General features: G+C 40.1%; 1 protein-coding gene across 1 annotated transcript in view; it reads right to left on the bottom strand.

Moving 5' to 3' along the window:
- Positions 1–7,845, bottom strand: part of LOC103782570 (F-box-like/WD repeat-containing protein TBL1X) — a gene marked incomplete at its 3' end in the record, with an annotated part of 105,318 nt that extends 97,473 nt beyond the window's left edge. The window contains exon 1 of the mRNA XM_008950341.1: positions 7,771–7,845. The remainder of the gene's footprint in view (positions 1–7,770) is intronic.
- Between the last annotated feature and the right edge of the window lie 16,466 nt (positions 7,846–24,311).

The raw sequence follows: 24,311 nt of genomic DNA, 5'->3' as shown, positions 1-24,311 counted from the left end.
AATGGCAGTGGCCAAAACATGGGGCATCAAGTGCCGCAGTGCTCTCAGACAGACATTACGGGACCTGCACAAGGTGTTTCATTTGATCTCTTTCTTCAAGACAGTGGCATTTGTATTCATTCACATTCAGCAAGTTATTCATCTAAAAAAGCTAAGGCTCTTTCTTTTCTTCTTTTCTCCCAAACTCCATTTGTTCTTCTATAGAATTATTGCCATAAATAAAATGTTGCGTTTATACTGGCTGTGATACTGCCGGCCAATTTCACTGTAGAAAAAGGTCAGGAAAAAAACAATTAAAACCAAAGTAACATTTTCTTCCAAAAATACTCTACATAAAGCATCACTGACAAGCACTCAAGTAAACTCTGAACATCAGTCAACCCTTACTGCGCTCCTGAGGGGGCTGTATGTTTTATCTAACTTAACAGCAGCACCTGGCAGAAGACGTTGGGTAACTTTTGGAGCAGGCCAAATTACTGACCTATTACTTCAGATTCTGCTCTGTGTTGCAGCTACCTTCCAGAAACATATGACCATCATCCCAGCTATATACCGTTTGTATGAAAGCCCTAACCTTAACAGAAGACCTTCGTAAGCATGAAGACAAAAAGAGACCAGGACATTACCTAACTAGGTTTCCTCAATAACACAAGTTTTGAAAACCAAACATACAGTTCTTGCATTACAGTGGAAGAGAATTTCTATTTTAGAAATTCATCTGAACAGGATGTACGAATTTCAGCTAATGGACAATTCCTTATCTCAGTTTTGACAATTTTCCAGCTTTGAAATAGCTATGAATATTAGGGGAATAACAAAATCTGTTTCCTGTTTGAATTCTTCTACCTTCAGCTTATTTCCAATGCATCTTGTTATTTCCGTAACTTCCAAACAAAACAGCCTGCTAATATCATAGATCTTCATACACTTATTACAAGATTGACCAGCTCCCAGTTTCAGTCTCTATTTGACAAAAAGGATTGGACATTACCAGTTTCCTACCATAAAGGTGAGCTCCTCCAGAACTCCCAGACTCTCTCCCCAGTACATCCAAACACTTTGAGCTTCAGCTATGAGTACTGCTCCTCCCCACTGTACCTCCACTGCACTTCCATACTACTTAAATATCATACAGATAGTAAGTACACTTTTTGTTACCCTTGCAATCCTACATCAAAACATCATGTCACTGAATGGCAGACTTATGTGGAAGCTGTACAGTATGGCCACAGCACGTCTCAAGATACATAACAACTTTTGAAGGAGCTTTAGATATTATGGACTTGCACAGATTAAAAACAAAAAGACAACACTTTGCTATTCCTCATCACTGTCTGTACAATAGAGTAGTGAAATAATGAGCTGAAGAGCTCAAGAAAAAGTAACATCTAAAAATCACTTGGAGATCTAGAGTAAGGCAACAGGAGAAAACTGCTGCTTCAGAACAAGGACAGTCAGAACAGCTGAACAGAGCTTTCTCTAGCGACTACAACTGGAGCCAGTAACTTCTGGATTTACTCACAAATTCAGCCAGTGTTTCACACACAGGACAGGCTTCTGTGAAAGCGGGCCAACAAGCATGTTGTTATACAGTGCCAGCAGAGACCTGGACCTGTTCAGCTGCAGATAACTGCATCCACTGCTCTCCTCAACACGGGTGGGTGTGCACACCCACCACTAAGCTATTGTGGACTGATGCTTATTAACACTGGGTAGATGGAAACTGCAGACAAGGCAGACCTGGGATTTAATGCAATTAAAAGGAAGTATAGAAATACAAAGTAACTAAGAGATATTACTTGGGAAAATGAAAGCTGTAACAAGTTTGGTAAAAAAGCCCACATTAGTAACAAGGAAACAACAAAGTTCATTGAACCTCACATGAAGTAGGAGTTATGTGCAGGCAAGCTACACAGTAGGATTTTAAAACAGAAAAACATCAGAAATCATGATAACAGAAAAAACACAACCTAAATAAATTTAGGAGGAACTGCACTACTGAATCTCCTGGTTAAATAAACCAGAGACTCGAAAAAGAAAAACCTTGAAGATTTTACTTGAGTAAAGACTGAGAGAGAAATTTGTACGGCTAAAAAATGGCAGAGTGAGGCAAAGATGAAGTGGGGTAATAGTTTATAAATCTGCATAGCAGAAAGAGGAAGACAGCAGATATGAAAACTCAAGAAGGAGAAAATTAGAAGATTTTGGCTTTTTTTTAAAATGGAAAATATTTGGTGACTTGTAGAAAAGGCTTTTTGGAGGGCAACAACCGGTAGCCTGCGAAAAAAAATGAAAGAGGGAATACTGCAAAGCTACTGCTGGACAAAATAACAGAAAATGCAATGATGGGAACAGTACTGTATCAGCAAGGAGGAATGCCTCAGATAATTTAAAAGACCACTTCCCAGTCTGCCTATCTGTACACTGTGCATACTGTAACTAAGATATATTACCTGAAAATTTGTGCTCCCTTTTTAATATAATGGTAATGTACTTTATTACTGATTTCAACAGGCTTTAATAGGAGGAAGCATATATTCAATTATTTTATTACATGCTTTGAATATAAATGGCGAGCATCTGCACTCTAGTTTACTCCTTCCGTCCTCGCCCTCTGATAAAAAAAGCCCTGGCACATTTTAGAATTCAGAGCATCCCTCACCAGCCCAGCCGCTTTCTTGGCTGGTTTGCCGGGATCTATATATCCAATCTAATTATTTTGATTCCCATTTCCAACCCTATCAGTGGTGCAGTGGTGCAAGAAATCAAAATGCCAGTCTCCTGAATGTGTTAGAACCTAAAAGCTAACAGCTACTCATTTGCAGAGGCATCAGCGTCTGGCCCAAAGCCCCTGTCAGCGTGCAATTTCTGTTCAGTGTTCTGGACCTGGCTCGAGAGGGGTTTCCCAGTGTGCCAATACTGAGCACTTCACACAACACTTCAGATCTGCTACAGGTTGTTGCATCATCTCCTTCTGTCACAGCGCAACTGCCTAACAAAACCCAGCAATGCTTCAGTTTAGATTTTGTCTCTTTTTAGACTTTTGAAGTCCTTCCTCTTTGTTATTTTTCCCCTTTGTCTTCCTAAAAGGGAAAAAAAAAAAAGAGGATCATACGAACTTATCTTCCTTAAGTGATCTGAAAAGAGTCAGCAATACTGCTGCCAGAACACCTATTATCTGTCCTCTCAAGTCAGAGGGATCGCATGTTGCTCACTAGCTGAATTCCCTTGGGGGTCTTTTCCCTGACGACATGCTTTCCCTCACTTGAATTACAGTCTTCCTTAGATTACTAATGCCTCAGCACCACCAAAAATACTCCCATTCATTTCCACAGCTTTTACAAATACGATAATATGATTTGTGTTTAAATGTAAGCGTCACCATTTTACTTTTTGTTATGAATATCATATGTTTGGCAAGCTGTCTGACCTTCCTTATGATGATGAATGCCACGACAAACAATTTGCTGTATCTTTAAAGAAATGGCCAATTCAATTACATTATGCCAGAAGCTTTCAAATCCCTCTCTGCCAAACGTCTTTGCTATATCCTGCCACAGACAGCCCATTTGTATTCCAGCACAGTAGGACACTTGTTTTATTGAAGCATACAGCTCTAGTTAGGTACTGTCAACAGAGCACTATTTCAGTTCTCCAGCTCTGTGCTCTTCCCACCCCCTCTAGCCTCAGTTATTAGGATTTTCAATTTTACTGACCAAACGTGTATGCACTACTAATTACAGCCACAAAATCCAGTAGTTATCAACTGCTACAACAAAACACATTAGTGACCAATTACAGGAGTTCTTGGCAGCAAGCAATGGTTATCATTTTAGTGGATTTAATCATTGCACTTAAAGTGAAGCTTGAGATTCCCTTTGAGATTACACCACTAATTGCTTCTGTTTTGCCAGTTACTGCATGAGCTGGTTTGCAAAAAGGGTCACTAAAGATGCTTTCTAAATATTGAAGAGCAGCGAATAGATGATGAAGCACCCTGTAATGAGCATCCCCCCTGATAAAGCCACAGCATCGATGCATTCATACCACAATGCCAACCTCCCATACATATCCCCCTGGCCATCCCCTCCTTCCCTCTCACTCTATGTTACTTGGGCAGGCACCAGCAATACAATACCTTGCTGTTCAGAGGAATTGTGTGACACGCTATCATTTATTTACACAGACAGTGAGAATATCATACTCAAAAAAAACCCCAAAAATAAAATCCCTTCCCCCTCTCTTCTGTGTTTACAAAGAGGATACTAGTAATTTTTTATGACAGAATGTTCAAATGGTCTTAGATCTTCAAAAAAACCCAAACAAAAAACACCCAACCTAGGCAAAGCACATGATTTATTGCACAGACAATGCCACCATAACAGGCTTCCACTCTCCAGGAATCCCTAAAAACAAACACTCCCCCTCCAAAGGAATTTGTAAATGTGACATACTGTTCTTTAAAAGTCCATGTCTACCCCCACATCCTCACCAGTGATGAATTATCTGGTTTACAGCCTCATAAAGCGTAAGTGTCTATATATTTTAATACTGAGGCCAACCACAGGACTTTGGTACCTTTCAAATTCAGTGATACACAACCTTCCATACACCAATGAAAGGCTGCGACACTTGGCTTCAAGCAAAACAAGGAAATGTAATTTCATCATCATTTTATGTCTGATCAAAGTTGTCTTTCAAAGACAGAAAGTTGCAAATACAATTCTGCTTGCTGTCTGAGAGCAAGTTATTTTAACAAATATAATAATTTAAATAGCTTTGTTTGGTTCCTTTTTATTTCAATTTCAGCTACTAGAGTTTTCCATTACTCAAACCGCACTTTCTAAACAACAAAGAACCCTTCTCAAAAATATAAAACCACAAAAATCCTCAAACAAAAAATTCTCATAAGATTAAAAACCTCCTAGAACTGTCACACCAAACATCAACCTTTTAAGGCTTTCAGATGTTAAGTTGCTACAACTTTAATTAGCAACTTAACTGATCTCTGAGAGAGACACTGTAGAGTTCTAAATCCCAAGAGACTTCTGGCCTATCAATAGCAGAGTGTATGATATCTTTAGGAACTGTCAGAAAACCAGCGCTAGGGTTTACAAAAATAATACCAATCTCCCTGAAATTGACTGCTAAAAGAAGTGGAAGAGCTTCATCCTACAGTATCAACAGGCTGTAGCAACAGTACCAGCTGGCTTCACTTCATCCCCTCAGTATGGCACACACTATTACCTACCAAGGCCTGAAAATGAACATAATGCAGTCCACGAGAGCTTCCATCATGGACACGTTTTACCTTGATGAAGATTTACCCAGATGAAGATTTGCACAAACCCATTGATCTTCCCAGAACACCAGGCACACGAACTGCTACGTGAAGGATGCTCCCAAAACCGAGGCCAGCTCCTTTCCATGCTTAACTGAGGAAATGTTGCCCCAGGGCATTCAAAGTTGGAGTGAGAAAATCTGTAGGTTATGCCCTAAGTACAACAACTGGCAAATAATAAACTGGATAAAAACAGTTGCTCTAATTTAGTTAGAGCACAGATCAATCCTGTATTTATAAAGGAATAGAATACACAATTTACTCAAGATTAGCCCCATCTCTTAGTTCAGTTGTTATTGACTTCAGCCTTCCTCAAACAACAAGAATTAAGGACAATTTTCAAGCAAAAGGTAATGTAACACTGACAGGGTATCTTTGTCAAGGCAGAAGTTATTACACCTAAAAGCTCTCCAGCCCAGCAAAATGCCCACCATTCTTTTGTATGGGCAAACTCCTCATGTACACCAGCACAAAATTTAAACTGTAATTCCATGAAGCCTGCAATTGCACCTGGAATTTCTAGTGCTGTCTTCTAAATGAGGAAATGAGAACAAGACTGCAGAAGAAAATATTCCCAAAATGAACAGCTAAGCTGCCGTAGCACCCAAAATACAAAAGGCCAGGAAATACCTGCCTTTCATCACTGTCAAGAGCAATAGACTAAAATTCGCAGAGTAGGACTGATAACACAGGACATACATAAAAACATTTGCCACGTGTTAGTGTAGACGTTGAAAGAAACAAGGCAAAAATACCTCTCAGAGGTCTCTGCTGGATTTAAAACAGAGTTGTTGAGCCAATTTTGATTTCAAAACATGCCATTATCATTTAAGAATACTGAAACTCTCTTCCTTTATAAACCTTACAACTGTTTGTTAGTCCACAGGCCCAGTTCCTAAAGCCATGCACTATGAGCGTGCCCAGGTGTGGCAAGGCACAGTACCTGCAGGAACCAGAACTTCAGTGAGAACCACGAACGCACAAGAGAGCAACCAGCTCGTTACAGTGCAGTCTCAGACATTATTTGTGATCCATTACCTAACTTACAAATCAAAGAATTATAATGTTAAATGCTGCCATGATGCGTTTCTGAATGAATTAGAAGTCCGACGTGTGTATAGCTCACAAAGCCTGGCATATTTAAGTTATATATTTAATTTTCTTTAATATCAAAAGCAATGACTTTTTTGTCTACTACTCTACCACAAAAAGATAAACACAGTAAATTCTGTGGCAAAATAAACTTCAGTTTTTTACTTTGTGACATGATGTATCAATTTATAAGTTCATGCATTCAGTACAAGAATATAATTAAACCACAGCACAGATCTGGAATAAAATGGACTGATAACAAGTTTACACCAGGTTACACAGAGACGCTCAGCTGGTAAGTAGTGTTGGTAATATTTAATGTAGATAGCAGTTAAGGATATCCAACTTACTGAAGCCTTCCAAAACTAAACTTAATACCTTTAGCATACTAAATGCCAGCAAGAAGAAAGGCTCCAGCTCTGCCAATTGTTTCAGAAAGCTCAGTTAACTCGACCATTATTAAAAGCATGTTACCAGTACAAAAAAATTTGTGCTATACTATACTTATCTGCTCATTAATATTACATACATTTCATACATGAATATGTATGAATAAATAAATACGTTAAGTAATACAATGAAGTATCTTTTTGACATGTAAAGCTATTTATTGTAACCAGAATAATGCTGGGACTGCCAGGAAAGGAGGTGACGTGGATAAAGGAAAAATCACCTTCCTGCTTTTTCAGAAACCTGTGTAGGCTGAGTTTGGGACTGAGGACCTTCAAAAGCCTAGGAACATCTGCCACATGGCCCATCAAGGCTGATGAAGAAATAATCCAACTATTTTAATGGAACCAAATCCAAGTGAATCAATAGGTTATGCCTCCAACAACATGCAATGTACATTTGCCCTTTCCAAGACAACCATACTAGGCCACCACGGGGTCATCTTCTCAGCCTTCATCCTATAAAGGCCTAATACATAACCTTGCCTCTTCTTAGGACTTCAGTCCTGCTCAACCTCACTGTCTTATTATGATCACAAACCAAGAAGATTGGGTTTATGAAACAGGGAGGTAGTTCAAACTCAGAAATTAGTCTCAAGATAAACAACTGAAAAGGCAAAACACCAAACCACCAAGAAATCCTGCATATAATCTGTGTTTAATTTTATGGCATCTTTAAGGACAGCAATAAAAAGCAACCCTACTGCAAAGCACTGGAGGCTTTATACAACAGTCCCTTTAGCTAGCCCTAGTACTTCAAGTCTTTTTCAACTCAAAAGCCAAGGTATTGTGTCAAGTTACAGAGTGTAATCAGGCACAGAGATGCTGAAAAATATTCAGCAGTTTCAACATTTTGTAAAGCTGATTTCCAGATAAGAATCCACTTACTCAGGTCGAAGAACAGTCAAGCTCCCCAGTTTCCCCCAAATTTTCCCTTCAGGCCAGTTTTATCCTTAGGTACCTGTGTAGAATAAAAAACGAAGAAAAAATCAATTTACAGTACTCCTTGTAAGTTCATCTCTCAATTATAATGACTCTTATAGCCTCAGATTATCAGCAATTTAAACATTTAGATCTCCTCCTTCTTACAGGATTGTTTCCCATCGATTTGCTTAACCACAAGCAAACTCAAAGCTTTTTTTCCCCTACAAAGAGACTGGGTGTTATTTGACCAGTTCTACATACAAGTTATTTTTAGATAACCTTTATAAAACAGTTTTCTGTGAGACAGCCCATGTAAATTCAACCTAGTAGAAGGTGGGATTGCATCAGTTAGATGTATTTTGTCACTTGCTTTTAGGAGTACAGATACCAACACAGTTAAGGCTTTGTTAGCAGCAGGTTTAAGCTACCTTAAATCTATTAACATGGGACAAGAAGATCCTGCATATTCAACTACTGTTTTAAAAATTGAAAGAAGGTTTGTGTACAGGTGCACTGTCACTTAGTTAAGGAGGAGCTCAAAAAATAAGCTTATTCTACTTTCCCCTGGCAATAGTCAAAATAAGGAAACATTTCCAAAATGTGCTATTCAACCATATGGAATCAATTTTTGCAGACATATGGAGCTCCAATTAAATAAGTGTGGCTTTGCTGACACAAAAGTCCACCTGCACATATTCAAATTTTCCAGAATTAGACCATCTAATTTAGAGCAGCCCATCTAGCAATAACAAGAGTTGAAAAGCAATGTATTTGATATGACACAACCATAGACTGAAACTAGTCTCTTTAAACAGTAATCACAGCCTTATGCTTGACCATGATCAGAATATAACCAGTAAAAATGGAATTAGTTCCCCTAAAATAAAATTATATCGGATCAAAAGAAAATAATTTTTTCATCTTCTCCATCATGCAAGTAAATATGTCTAATTGGAAAAGTAAGCACAGTTTGTCTAAGAAAATTTTACCAGAAGCTGCCAGAAATTAAAAAACTAACTAGCTGTAACTATGCTTCCTAGTTTTTAAGTTTTCTTTGCACACTGGACATCCTCAACAACTCTAAAAATCTTTAAAATAAGAAAGGTGCCTGACAAGGTCAAAACGGACAAATTTTTAAGGTAAGCACTTCAGGATTCCAAATTTTAACTTTTTAGTATCTGGAGTTAATTGAGCCCCCTTGTTTATATCTAGGTGATGATGTGAAATTTTTTCCTACTAGACCTCCAAGCTCATTCAGTGATTACTGAAGAATTCAGTAAATTCAGGAGAAAAAAAAAGTACTGATAATCTACAAATTAACTGAACTACATGAGGTCACAGCACAACACGTTACCTACTCCAGATTATTCTGTGCCTTTTCAGAACAGCACTCTGGAGGACAGAAATACACAGGTCTCCTCTTTGGTGCTGTCAGGGTAACAGACTGTGTCACAAGTCCCCTGTGAGGTACATCATGTGATGCCCATAGTCTGTGAACTTAAAGAATGAAAACCTTTGAATTAGGAGCATTACGAACTTCAGTGTTCAACCAGAGGTTCCAAAAACTCATTTATCAGACTAACAAGCCTTATGTGACAAATTTTCTGAGAAAGCTGTTTTCATTTGCCTTAACTAGACAATGCATCTTTCCTATCTTTAAAGTAAGTTCCTGAAATTCTCTCTCCTTTGCTACACTGTTTTTGTACACTTCTGAACCAGCTGAAAATACCATACAATTCTGAGATCATATAATTTAAAACTCTATCATAAAGCATGTGTCCAGGGGAACTCAGTTAATGTATTCTAAACAACCTTAATTCTTCTCCCCAGTTTTGCAGAGCTAGTTGTTTGTAACTCACATTATTCAAGCCAGCTTTCCAAGCTCTGTTTAATTTCCAGCTCTTTTGAAGACACTAACCATTGAGGAGAGGCTCCATATTGTTCAGTACAGACACTCAAAGTCTCCCTCAAAACTTGGCTGCCTCTCCTCACCCAAGCTGTACCACTGCCAATCCTGGGGACATGTGCCACCATCCCCATCACACTCTTTGTCATCAGGCTTCGTCTCCTGTTTCTGCCTCTTTGCCTCTTTCCAATGACTGCTTTGTTCTCATCAACTTCATGACACGATGTATTGCTCCCTCCCCTCCCTGCAACCAGAACCCTATTTCCCACCAGCTTCCAGCTCTCACATACTAGTTCTCCTTTAAATCTCAGCATCATCTCTCCACTAGGAGAAGAACTTTTCACCTTCCAATGTTTTTCTCACTGCTTTACTCCCCCACTCAGCCTTCTGCATTTGCCTCTTGTCTTAGCAAGTTTCACATTTATTCTCAACAACCAACTCCCTGTCTTTTCCACATTTCCTTCCCTGATTCCTACAGAGTCTTTGTGATTAGTGTGTCACAGCCAGGGCTGCTACACTTTGTGTTGAACTCACTTCCAGGAATGGGCATTAAAGAGTTCTGTACGAGGGCTATGAGCAGGAGGCACTCAATTTCAGGATTCCAGAAGAACTTGGGCAGAAGACAAGCCAAAACAGCAGTGCTGTCTGTGCAGAAGTAGAGTTTTAGTCACTTAAATGGCTTACTACTGAAAACCGCTGACACTTACATATTTAGATGTCAAGGCAGATGTATGAAGGCTTTGTGGACTGCAGGTACTTCAGTCTTCATGTTAGATTAACATAATCTACTCTTTAAATTATTTTTTTTTAAATTGCTCTATGAAGAACACAAAGTCACATAGAGTCCATGTCTCAATCTAAACTCCTGACATTTAACACAGTTACTAGTACTTCTTGAAGCCATTTTTCTGAAGACAAAACAGCCCTTGATTCAGTGAAATATATCAAGTACTGGGGAGAGGCAGGAGGAGTGTTTTTTAATTAAGAACAGGTTTTTCTTGGCACTGTTTACCCAAGGCTAAGTGTGCTTATCTTTATTCTACTGGAAGAAAGCAGATGACAGTCTACTTTCACCATAGTTTTTCCCAGAAAGCATGAACCAGCCAAAGACATCTTTCTGTCTTGTCTTAAACATCCCCTCTTTTAAGGGCGTTAAGGCTGAATTTAAGATGATTACACACAATCATGAAATCATAGAATCCCAGGTTGGAAAGGACCTCAAGGATGATATGGTCCAAACTTTCTTGGCAAAAGCAGAGTCTAGACAAGGTGGCCCAGCACCCTGTCCATACAAATCTTAAAGTGTCCAACACTGGGGAATCCACCACTGCCCTGTGGAGATGATTCCAGTGGCTGATTGTCCTTGTGAAAAATTTTCCTCTTGTGGGAGATTCAAGTGGAATCTCCCCAGGGAGACTAACTCACATTCCCCAGGGAGTAACTTCTACCCATTACCCCATGTCTTTTCCACATGGTTCCTTGTAAAAAGGCAGGCTCCATCTTCTCTGCAGCCACCCTTTAAACACTGGAACATGGTGATAAGGTCTCCTCTAAGCCTTCTTTTCTCAAGGCTGAACAAACTGAGTTCTCTCACCCTTTCCTCATGTGGCAGCTTCCCCGTCCTTTGATCATCTTGATGGCCCTTCTCTGGACCTTTTTCCACCCATCCACATCTTTTTGTACAGTTGGGACCAAATCTGAAGCCAGTATTCCAGGTGTGGCCTGAGAAGTGCTGAGTGGAGTTGGATAATGACTTCTTTATCTCTGCTGGTGATGCTCTTGTTGATGTAACCACCACCCTGCTGGCTTTCTTTGCTTCAGCATCACATTGTTCACACATATTGAACTTGCTGTCCACAGAACACCCACGTCCCTTTCCAAAGAGGTGCTCCCCAGCCAGGCAGATCCCAGCCTGTGCTGCACTCCTGGATTACGTTTTTCCAAATGCAAGACCTTACAGTTGTCCTTGCTGAACTTCATAAGGTTCTTGGCCTATCCAGGTCTCCCTGCTGGGTGGTTCTCCCTTGTGAAGTGTCCACTTCCCTGCTCAGTTTGGTATCATCAGCAAACAAGTTGGAAGAGGCTGACTCCCCCAAGATATAAAATCATAAAGCTAATCAAAAGAGATTGGATTTATTGAATAAGTCAAATTTTTAGAAGAGTTTTAATATTTCAGTTGGTAACAAAAGGGTTTGTATCAACAGAATATGAACTAGATCAACACAAACAGAAGTCAGAATTCCAATACAGCAAGAATTTCACTAAGAACATTCTTTCCACTTTTGAATACACAAAAATAGTTCTTTGGATTACCTCATGACTTCATCCTTAATTGTAACAGGCACCTTTTGAAAAGAAGAGGTAGCACAAACCTCACAATAACCTGTCATTCTACCTTTTTTTTTTTATTTTCTTGTATTTTATACATTCTTCTATCTCACACAACTCTCCCTCTTCCATTCATCAGCCTGTGTTTTCCTCTTCCCCACAATCTTCCCACTGGAATACAACTCAGGTTTCAAGTGATGAAGAATGCAGTCATGGTCCTTCACACATAATTGGTACTTTGGTAGAAAAACTCACATGGGCTGCAACTGCTGCAAGAGCTTTTCCTTAACTTTAACACAGTTCACAACAGGTATATCACAGAGGTGAATATAAATACTAAACTGGTGCAAGTGAAAATTTTAGATTAGTGTTTCACGTTATCTTTGCAATTAGCTTCCTAAGATTTATAATCTTGTTTGATGTAATCTGTATTGCACAGATGATAACAGCTGCAGAAAATTAAAAATGTAGAAGGCCCATACTAAACTTAAAACCAGACCTGTTGTTAACTGTTATTCTCAGTATTATTCCCTCTTCTTCCAGCACCGCCTAATTCAGTGTCACATTTTCCTGGCACACTTCAGATGCCATTTTGCTCATATGCTGATTAACTTCCCTGTGCATTTCTTTCCCATTTGCACTATTTCTAAAAAAAGTCACACAGCTTTTCTTAATTTTTAATTCTAAGCCACTATACTTCTCACCATGATGAAACAGTAGTTGGTCACATCACTCTTTTTCTCTAACAGAGCAGTAGATCCAGGCTTCTCTTCCATCAAATGTAATGCCATCCCTCCAGGGTGACAACAGTAGTCTCAGTTGTCTCTCGTCTGCCTTTGTGCTCTGCTGTCATTGAAATCCTACTCCTTCCAAACAAATAATGGGTCCTGTTCCTGAATCCTCCAATGTGCCCAAGATGGCCTCCAACCTCCACATCACCCACAAGTCCACCTCTGTTCAGAAACAAGAGATCTATCAGGGAGCCTTCCCTAGTTCACTCACCAGCTGTGACAGGAAGTTAACTTCCACACACTCCAGGAACCTCCTAGACTGTTTCCTCTCTGCTGTATTTCCTGAAGACACCTGGTAAGTTGAAGTTCCCCACAAGAACAAGGGCTAGCCATCATGAGACTTCTCCCAGCTGCTTACAGAGTATTCCATCTGCTTCTTGATCCTCGTTGGGCAGTCTATACAGACTCCCACCATGATTCGTTACTCATAAACACTCAACCCTATCATCACCATCATTATACTCAAGACAATCAAGACACCCCACAACATACAGGGCCACTCCATCACCACTCCTTCCTGGTTAATCCCTTCAAAGAGTTCATAATCATCCAACACAGCACTCAAGCTGTGTGAATCACCCCACCATGTTTCCATGTTGGCAACTATATCATAACCTTCCTGCTGTACATTGGCTTCCAGCTCATCCTGTTCGTTGCCTGGGCTGTGTGCACTGGTGTAGCTGCACAGTTGGGCTATTGATCCCATCACCTTTTTGGTGAGAGATAGCCCAATTCCTACCTGACCATTCTCAGGCACTTTGGTCATTTCTAGCCCATCAATCTGCTTCTGTCTTTGCTATCACATGGCACTCCGTCCCCTACACCTCCACTGGGATGGTGATGGCAGACCAATGGACCTCACTGTCACTGTCCCACAAACATTGATGTGCCACCCCCAGGCTTATCTCTAGCAAGCCTGGTTTTATCCCTTTCCCCCTTCCAATCTAGTTTAAAGCTCTTTCAGTGAGCCCTGCCAACTCCTGAGCAGAAATCCTTTTCCCCTTTAAGACAGGTGTACCCCATCTGTCCCCAGCAGGCCTCGTGTTGTGCAAACTGACCCAGGATCAAAAAACTCAAAAGTCCTGCCAGTGACACCAGGCTTGGAGGAGCCAGGTATTGGTCTGATGGCTCTTCTTGTTCCTTCCCTCATTTTTCTTTGCAACTGGACGGATAGAGGCAAATACTACCTGTGCTCCTGATCCCTTGATGAGTCGACTCAAGGCCCTTAAGTCTCTCTTGATTGCCCTCAGACTTCTTGTTGCGAGTTCATCACTGCCTACCTGGAGAAGTCAATAATGGGTAACAACCTGCAGGCTGTACCAGGGCAGGAAGTTTTCTCATCACATCTTTAACCCAGGCCCCAAGGAGGCAGAGGACTGCCCTAAGAAGCGTGTCTGGTCTGCATGTCTTGGCCTTCTGTTCCCCTCAGAAGGAAGTCACCTGTGACAATGACCTGTCTCTTTTCCTTTGTGGGAGTAGTTTTGATGCAGGGTGTAGTCTTGACAGTTTTGGCAACACGTCTAAGCTAGACAAATCACCATCCTCATTTCACTTCGGTTTCATGTGCAGGGCCTTGCACTTGGTCTGCAAGGGCCGGGGGAAGGCGGGGCAGCTGTGAGGGGACGCGCCTCCTGCGCCGGGCAGGAACTCGCCGCCATTGCCCTCTCTCCTTCTGTCACCGTGTCCAGGCAGAGGGAGAAGGGAAATGGAATCCTCCACATTCTGGACCCTGACCGAGTGTTGGGCCTGTCTCGGGGAAGGCGAGGCAGGGCTGTTCCAGTCATCTCTCTCTCTCACACTCCCTAACACTCTTCTCCCTACGAAGGGAGGGGTTCCTCTCCCTGAGCAGAGGCACGCCCACAGCCGTGCTCACTGCCACCTTCTGTACCCTGTAATCCACTTACAGCCAGGTGGGGCGGTTGGGCCCTAGATCCTCACAGCCTGCAATAAAATCTGTGCAACTCCTAGATCTAAAATTCTCAGCCTCTGCTGAAATGACCTTGATTCAGTGAAGAAAGCACCTATCCGCCCACCCTATGCTGCTACCACATTACTCAGTGGCCATTTAATAACAGCATACTTCATGAGTACAGACGAATGACTCAGTGCGAGAAGGTGTCTGCTAAAAAGGAATTTCTATTACATCTTGATTCTTCCAATATTGAAACTGAAAAGAAAAAATAACTCTCTGATTTATTCTGAGGTAAAGACAGTAGACTGAAGTTACTTTTTCTAATTAGGTAACAAATGATGGATAGTATTTATATACATTGCAAGGCAACCTTTCAACAACCTTTTTCTGTACCAAATACACAAAAATTAAGTATAAATGCGGTATCATCAATAAATGCAGTATTTACAAACAAATCACTCATTCCTCTGTTGAGCCACACTGCATTAAGTACACTTTATTGCTGAAATTGCTACCTCATTATCTTTGTTTGACCTCAGATGCAACAGGGAAATAAAAATGTTCAAAATACTTGGATCTTGTTAATAAGCACTAAATACTGAAAGGTACATATTGGGATAATGTAAGATGATATTTATTCTTATTTCTTCTGAAGAGGCCTCAGTCAGACAAATATATATTATGTTGCACTATCTTCTGTTCTTCAGTTTCATACACTGCCTGCTGGTGTTGAAGGCAGAACAAGATTCAGTTATCCTAGCTCTCACCACCAGCATGGCCTGACCCTGCCAACCCACCACCGCCACATACCAAGGAGGAAGCACGACTATCAAAATTAATTATGCCCTTCGAACTAGGCTTCAAAACCTAAATAATCCAATGGCTGTAACTCATACAGAAGTCAGTTTTCCCTGGTGATCCCAGACATTTCTCAAAATTCAGCACTCAGATCTCTCCTATTCATCATCACATTCCCATTTGTTTGCTAGTTAGGATAAAAGTAATGTAAATATCTACAATTATTATTAGTAAACTGATGCTGATTTTTTTTTTTTTAAAAAACCATAACACTGGAAAACTGGCCAAAAAGACATAAAATGAATTTCAGTATTTGTCTCCACACACTTTAGGAAATGCTTCTCCTCTGTTTATTTTCTCTTCCTGCCCACAAGCTCCTGTACCGAAGTGTTTACATTCTAGTTTCCATCACCAGTGACTTCATGAAAGACACTGAGTTCACCCACACATACCTCCTTGCCAGAAAGGTCAAGAGAATCATTTACTAACAAAGATCCCTCATTCCCGCCCCATTACCCATATGAAACCATGATTCGACCCATCCACACCTCATCATGTTAAGTTCTAGTGCCTCCCCGAAGCCCACCAGACTGAAGGAAAATAATAATCCCTACCAGCTAATGGTTCTCTGGCAATGGAAAATTTACCAATATAATGGTGACAGATTCATACACTGCACTGGTTTAAATCTTCCACGAAGGGGTCTGGAGTTTTTCTTTGGTAATAAACAGGTTTTGAGCTTAACAACCTTTATCCAGAAGAAGCCCAGCCCACCTCAAAACAGCTTTCTTAGTAGAAATAAGAGGATTTTGGCGTGATCGATACAGCTATTATAAGTCTGGCTGATGGTAGTTGACTTGTTCACACAGACAAGTCCCCGAACTTTTCAGCAAACAAGCAACCTGGGTTTATACTTCATATAGCCTAAAGCAAATAAAGTTAACATTTCTTTGATGCTTGAGCTTCACACTTCAGAGAGCTGAGGGAGAAAGGAAGTGCTGGAGGCTGGGTACTTTCAGGAACCATTAATAGGAACTCATCACAAAAGGCACTGCTAGAAGTTCTCTTCACACCATCAGAAAGTAAGAGATAATCCGATGGTTTAAATATAAACTGTGCATTTGCTGTCTCACAGTTGTCCATGAAAGACAAGGTCTCAGTGCATTTCCCCCCCCTAGATTGATGATCTCTAAGGTGTAAAAACAGGAAAGGAATGTGCCACAGCATAAGCCTCTTCCATTAAAACGTACTCCCTAGCATGGTTTTTTGTGTTTGATCTCAAATTATAAGTCACATATATTTTTTAAACTGTCTACTATACTATAAATATTATGGCTAATATTTTCAAGAGATTGGTTCTTTATTATTAAATTTAGTCAACAAAGTTCAAGTAAACTCTTCTGAATGCCACTCAGTTTTTGAAAAGAATTAATCCTAAATGGGAGTCTACAGCAAAAACACAAAAGTGATATTCAGCTGGCCCCCATTATGAAATCAAATGAGATATTCAAAATTATTTGTCTCCTTTTCAAATAATATGCCTAAAATTACATGGCAAGTTACTGGTACAAGCAGGAACACTATCTCACTTAACCAGTTCACTTTCTTAAGAGTTCTGCACTAACAATGTATTTTATAAATACTCAGCTTTACATTATAGTGCTTGCCTATAAGAATCAATTTTATATTATCATGATAGTCACTTAGAACATAAAGCCCTTTTCACAGCTCACTGAGGGTCTGGGCGCGACATGGCCTGAACCTAAAAGTTAGATTTTGCTTTTTATTCTGACCCTGCAATGAAAAGCTGAAAATAAACTCTCTTTAAATCCTGTCCAGAATAAAGTCTAGAAAGCTGTAGCTCATCCTTTACCAGCTGCTTTTTCAGTTACTAATTTAAGAATGCCACTTCTTCCTGTTGCACTTAGCAGGAAGCAGCTATGCCACGAATGTGTTACAAACACTCTGCCTGTCTCTCAGGCTGCACAGCGTGCTGAAAAACAAAACATCCTAATGGAAGTACTGCTCTTCATCATCCTCTGCTTCCTGCCCACGTTTTGGTTACTTAATTCAATACCAAACTTGGAGCCTGTGAGAGAATTTCACATCTCCTTCTCCTTCTGTATTTCCCCTTTCATTCTGAGGTCTTTGATATAGTGCTTATTTCCCTGGAAGTCCACTTTCTCTCAGAAATGCTGCAAGTACAAAGGCAGAGGGAGAAATAAATTGCAAGACATCACTTACTGAGAACAATCCTTCTGGGGTACAGAAGGAGGCAAATAGATATATTCCTCAGACAATGTGACAGAAAAGCTGCTCTGCACCCAGCAGCGAAATTTGAACAACAGGAAGAACACAACACCTCATCTAGATCACCAAATGCCATTTCAGGGTTTGCCTCAGCACAGCCCAGAGACACGGGAAGGTCCCTTAGTGATGGATGTCCAACTGCAGGAGATCAGGAGGCAGGTTCAGATCTGACATTTCCTTAGTGTATCTGCTCCATGTGCCCTGAACACCACAAAATGCTTCTCAATACAGAAGGCCAAATAGCTACACAAAAGGCTTTAACTACAGAAGGCCACAGAGGAGAGATGGAGCTTGAGGGCACTGTCTATATCCTATGTCTTTGCAATAGCTGCGTATTTTTTTTAATGATTGCCAAGTAACAACATCTCCCAAACTATCACAGGAGGTGGACCATGTGTCACGCAACAAAAAGGTATAAAAACAGCTATTTTATCCTCTATTTCCTGAGGGCGAGCCATTCATTCCTGATCCCAGATCTTGTAACTGGTTCCATGCAAATGGGGGGAGATGGGAGATAGAAGAGGGAACAAGTAAAGTAAGTTGTTATTAAAGGATCTGGGAGAAGAGCAGGAAAGACATGCTTCTTATCACAAGCAACCACTGTAAACACTGAAGCACATTGTTAGTGCCAAATAAATATCACAAAAACAAACACCTTCAGTCTGACTTTAGACCCCTTGGAGACTTCAATATTTCAAATCCAAAGACTCGTCTCATAAGTTGCTATAGTCATTCCAGAATAAAATCTCTTGTGCAGCTTACTGAATTTAGCCTTAAAACTGTTCAGGTTCTTTGCCCCACTGCCCCATTCAGAAGACACAGTTCTTAAAATTGCTTGTCTGAAGCCATTCAGGACCAATTTATCAATAACAGAAAACCTGGTTATACTTTAGCTGGAACGGTTCTTCATTGCTGATGTTTACCCATTAACTTATTTACAAAGAATAACTTTATCCCTTCTCAACTTTCATTTGACAAAGCTAAATGACAAAAGCTTTCTAATTCTCTCTGTAATTCCCATCAGCCTCTTAGTCTGTCTTTGCACCTGTTCCAACTTAAGTCCATCTTTCTGTTCACTGCAAGGGAAGAGCATCAAACACAGCATTATTCCAAATGAGGTCTCAGGAAAGCTTTGTGAAATGCTATTAGCATTTCTCCCTCTGTCTACAAAAATATCATGTCTAATGTAGGAGCACATTAGCCTTTCCCACAGCTGCATCATACTGGTGGCTTAAAGCCATCTCAGTGGCATTATCACAGCACTTTACCTAATTCAGACTTCTACAACCATTAAATCATCTACACAACATCCTATGATGTTAACAGATGTTCTTGTTTTAAATATTTGCATATTGAGATGAAGACTAGTGTGATCTGAGACCAGACACTGGGGGCTTGCAGAGCTGAATTAGTAACTGAAACTTTCTGATTCTTAATCCTAAAGATACAAGTCCAAACACTAGAAGCAGACAGATGAATTACACTGTGCACAGTAACAAAGGTAGTCCTGTTACTCCATGCCAGGTGCCAGTGCCTGCACTCAAAAGCCATTTCTAAGTGGATGGTTACAGATGGCCACCTCTCTTCTCCATCATGTAATTGCATTAGCCTGCTGAGGAGCCACACACAAGATATCCAGAAAGGTCAAACCTCCACCCAGCTTGACATAGGAGTGGCCTCCCCACTGCTTGCTCTCATCTAGATGTCTTCAGCTGGCACTGAAAGTGCCTTTTTGTGGTGATCCCATCTAGACAGACTTCTAGATGTGTTAGGTCACCTCCTCCCACACATAATTGCTCTTAGTTGCCAGAGCAAAAACTGCTCAATTACAACCATGTCTACCCAAGCTCATGTTTACACTGATACATTCTGAAAGTTTGCAGGATTATGAGTTTACGATTTGAATGCTCATTCTAAAAATCAGATCCTACTGAAAGTGAAAGCTCACAATAATTAAAAAAAATACCTTAAAAAAAAAAGCAGGAGCACAAATTCAAAGAATAAACATGGACCAAGGAGCTGACTGGTACCAAGCAAACAGCTTGGTGGTTCCTACGCAAGTACTGTGTTGTACCTACTCTTATCATAGTGTTAATTTCATTATCACAACCAAATACCCCTGATACTACTAATAAAAACCTATCTTTGTGAAAAGTTTGCCTGGAACACGAACCATACTAGAACTAGACAGAACATCACCTTCTTTTAAAACTCAGGATCTCTTAATTGCCTCAGAAATGCCATTAATGTTTTGCAGTTACATTCCAAAAATTAGTTTTTCTTCCAAGGTACTACCAGTGCCAGCACTGTCCTCTGAGCTCAAACACAGGAGTCTTCGTCTGCAAATAAAGCAAACATCCTAGTCAAGCAACACATTACCACTTTTTTTCAGAAAATAAATATCTTAGTTACACTTAACTTGGTTTCTCTTTTTCATGTTATCAGGTGTATACCTTAACCATTTCCCATTTAAATCTGCAGCATGAGCTGTCCTCCACAGGTAAACTGATTACTGGTAAGGGAAAAAAATCACAAAGATCTAAGGCAGATTGGATGACTTCTACTAGCACCTTGTGGTGCACAAGTCAATGTTAATAACAGTGCTGCACTAAAATGAAAGAGTGTAGCTGTGCAAAGCCTCGAGCATTACCTCACAGAAGTGGCAGACTAATATAAGTCACTACATGGCTCCTACAGATTAAAGACACATCCCTTCTAGGCATTTCTGCTCTGAGCCCTGTCACGCACCACTGAGGGAAGGTATGGACCGGAAACAACTGAGCTGCCCGACCCAGCAGGCTGCTGGTCAGCTGAGCTGAGTCACTCACAAGGAGGGGCAGACACTCTTCACAGTGAAGTCAGCTAACTGCCCCGCGGGGGGTGGGGTGGGGAATAACTCCAAGGTGGCTTAAGCACATGTCTGCTACTTTACAACTGATGGGATGAAGAAGCCATCATGCAGCCAGTGATGACAAGCCCGATGATGACCCTCTTCATATGAAGCTGCAGTAACACCACGCATTTTATTAATCTGCAGTAGCACAGTTTGCCCCAGGCTGTAAAGATGGTTTTCTGTCCTCTGTGCTACATGCGCTCATTAGCTAGACGTGAATTTGGCCCTTTTGTTTTCGGTAATGGAAAAGGTTACGCTTCACTGACACTGCAGATAAATATCAGGCACAATTCTGGTCAGATTCTTTGTCTATGACACAGAATATAAAACACACACACACTTTTGATTTGAGTGCACAGTTTGACTTATTCTGACAAAAGGCAAGTAACCTGAAAACCAGGATAACTATCTCCTGATGTTCGCAATTGGGATCTACATAAGTAATATTTATATATTAGAATTTCAGAGTCCATAAATCCAGTAAACAGAAGTTTATTTTTATTACTAATATGGAACCTCCACGCAGAAAACCAACATGGTTTCAAAAATTACTTTTATTTGAATACAAATGCATGTACCTCTTGTAAACTCCCACCAGCAAAATCCACTCTTGTTCCTAGCTGGAAAATATGTATGTCAAGATACCTTTGCAAACAAGGCATATGGTTTGCACGTATACAAGTACACACCAAAATCTTTGTATGTATACATGGTGAAAGAAACATGGCAATTTGCAAGCGAAAATGAGCAGGTGGTGTTTCAGACTGACAATGCGGCATGGTGGTTATCAGGAAGGGTAAGAATGAGAGTGACTTCCAGTAAGTTACCGTTACTGGCCAGGAATGATACACTGTGAGGAGACTGTATTAAGGAAGTTTGCACTGCTGCCTTACAGTGCTTGATCTTTCAATTAATGCCTCAAGAATACTGAATTATCTGTATCTTAGCACTGTTTGGTTTTTATGTTAGTGTGAAATAAACACTTTTTTAAAATTACAACACATTTGAACAGATTCAATTATCGTTGATACTTCCATTCTAGTCACTAAGCCCCACTCATCCCTTCTGACTGACCTCACTACTTTCTTTTAATCTTCAGAATCTTATGTATCAAAACTGTCAAAAGGAAGAAAAAAATAAAGCAGAAGCCCAACACAGAGCCTGTGCTCACATTAAAGAGCCTAAATTCCTTCAAATTCAGGGAACCTAAAGCTCCTAAATGTACTTGTATCTACAGCACACTCCTTCCTAAGAGAGGGTGACGAGCACCTCGGGATGAACATGCTCTGGGAGAGCCGCGGGGTGCACTCCCGTGGGGCATGGCACAAAGGAGGACTCGGCACACACAAATGTCAGGTGGGATACTACCCTGCAAACCAGAAACGATACGCTGCAGTCAGTGGACACTAAGAGGAAGGAAGAAACTACAGAAGGAGCACTCAAAAATGTTACAAGTGTGTGTGTGTTTTTTTTGGTTTTTTTTTGTTTTTTTTTTACCAGGTTTGCTAGGGGCATCACTTCAGTGATACTTTTGGCTTGAGTTTCCTAACTTTGATCAATTTACAGTAAATTTAAATTTGTTCAGAAGATCAAAAGCAAACCACATAAGCCCAGAATTACTTCCTTCAGTTTACTGTCTTGCATTTTGCATCAAAGCAAAAGTTTAGGCAATTAAGATTTCCTAAAACTACTCATGCCACATACTCATTGAAGTTCTCCACTTCAATGGAGTAACCAGCTGGCTACTCAGACAATGAGCAGTTGACCAACTATAAACTCAGTCTCTCTTCTTTCTTAGGACATTCACGACATCCCAGTGAACATATTCAGTATTACCAATTAAATTAATATCACAGGTGACATTTGGCAAGGTTGCTCACACTCAGGAGTTTGAAAACAAATCATGCTGAACCTCTACATCACATCAATCCAGCCTCCTAAGAACACACCACAGCTACACCTAGTTAAATACATTGGAAACACAGGGAAGTTTCCACAGAATAGAACACAATCATAGAATCATAGAGAATCATAGAATCAACACCTGCTATTTTACACAGAAACCTGGATTCTGAGATACCAAGTTACAGCTTTGCTGAAAGATTAGTAGAAATATTTGCATTGCTTAGACACTGAGTAACTCCACCATGAATTGGTTGGACCAAAATACCTGCTGACACAGTTCCAGCCAAATAGTGCACTGGTCTTTGTTAATGCACCAGAGCCAGAGCATTAAACTAGGCCAAACTGTGCAGAAGAACAAACATTTTTAAAATACAATTTTATATTATTCATGTAGGACCTACTGATGAAGTTGTTTTTTCTTTTTTTTTTTTTTTAAAAAAAAGGTGATTTCATAGGAATTTTCATCTATGTCTATTTTATTTAATAGTCTCCTATGGTGTGTATCAGACTAAACAGCCCAGTCAAAGTCTCTGAAAATTAGTCTAGACACAAGAAGAGGCATACTCTGCATAGTAAGCTTTTTGAAAGGCTTTGAAAAGAAACACTAGAGTATTCTTTTTTTCTGATAGGACACACAGGAGTGCTTTCTCCTGAAGTAACTCCTATAAAAGAAAAAACATCTTAAAGCACAATTGTTGGACACCTTCACACTTCTGAAAGCAAATCATTCTGCTCCTGGATTTCTAACTATGTGCAAATGAGCTGCTATTCACCTCAGCAATCTCCATGTCAGTAAAAATTCTTATCTGAGCAAGTTTCACACATGCTTTGATGTTTGCAGGAATAGTTTCGGTTTGTGGTTACCTGACATATGGGTCAAGCATCTATTAAAAGAAATATTGGCCAGAAAAGGTTATGTTATCTAGTTAGAGCAGCAGAAAAAGCTAGCACTATACTAATTATTTACTTCAGGAGCTCCATGCCTTCCTGATAACCACACACGCTAATGACAGTCTACATCACAATTATCCTAAACATCAATATAACAATAAAACAACCCCTGTCATCTGAAAGGGCTACCATTCAGTGCAATTAACACCAAAGCATCTCTGATAGGTATTAAGTTAACTGAAAACATTGATAAAGAACTTACACACAGAAAAGCTTAAGAAAGGAGAGATTCCTAATTTCCCTGAAACATCATCTGCCCTAGTGACTCCTGGCTAGACCCTGCTCTGAGTCAATTCCACCCAATCTCAGATACTAAGTCAATGTTAGACTACTAACACAGTAGTAAAAGATAGTAAAAGGATAAATCAATGTACTATTTTCAGGTAAATCCTGTTGAGATTAGGAAAGGCAGATGTGAAAGCAGCAGAAAGACTTCACACCAAATCACTTGATTGCAGAATATCCACTCTCATTTCAACATACAGAGAACACTGAAATTTTTCAAGGGAAACATATTGAAGTAAGAGCAATTACCAATGTTGGTTTTTTTTTTTTTCCCCCCATTAAAATTACTTCTTTTAAAACCTTTGAATAATTGCAGTGCATTATTTTTAATATATTTTCTTTTCCAGCTTTGGATTTGTAGATTCCAAGTTTCTTCCTCTCAAAGACAGAGAAAAGAAGCAAAATGCTTGGAAACAGATCAAGACA

The sequence above is a fragment of the Merops nubicus genome, unplaced genomic scaffold, assembly GCF_000691845.1.
Source record: "Merops nubicus isolate BGI_N331 unplaced genomic scaffold, ASM69184v1 scaffold12162, whole genome shotgun sequence".
Lineage (NCBI taxonomy): Eukaryota > Metazoa > Chordata > Aves > Coraciiformes > Meropidae > Merops > Merops nubicus.
The sequence above is the reverse complement of the archived record's forward strand: the minus strand, read 5'-3'. Positions and strand labels throughout refer to the sequence as shown.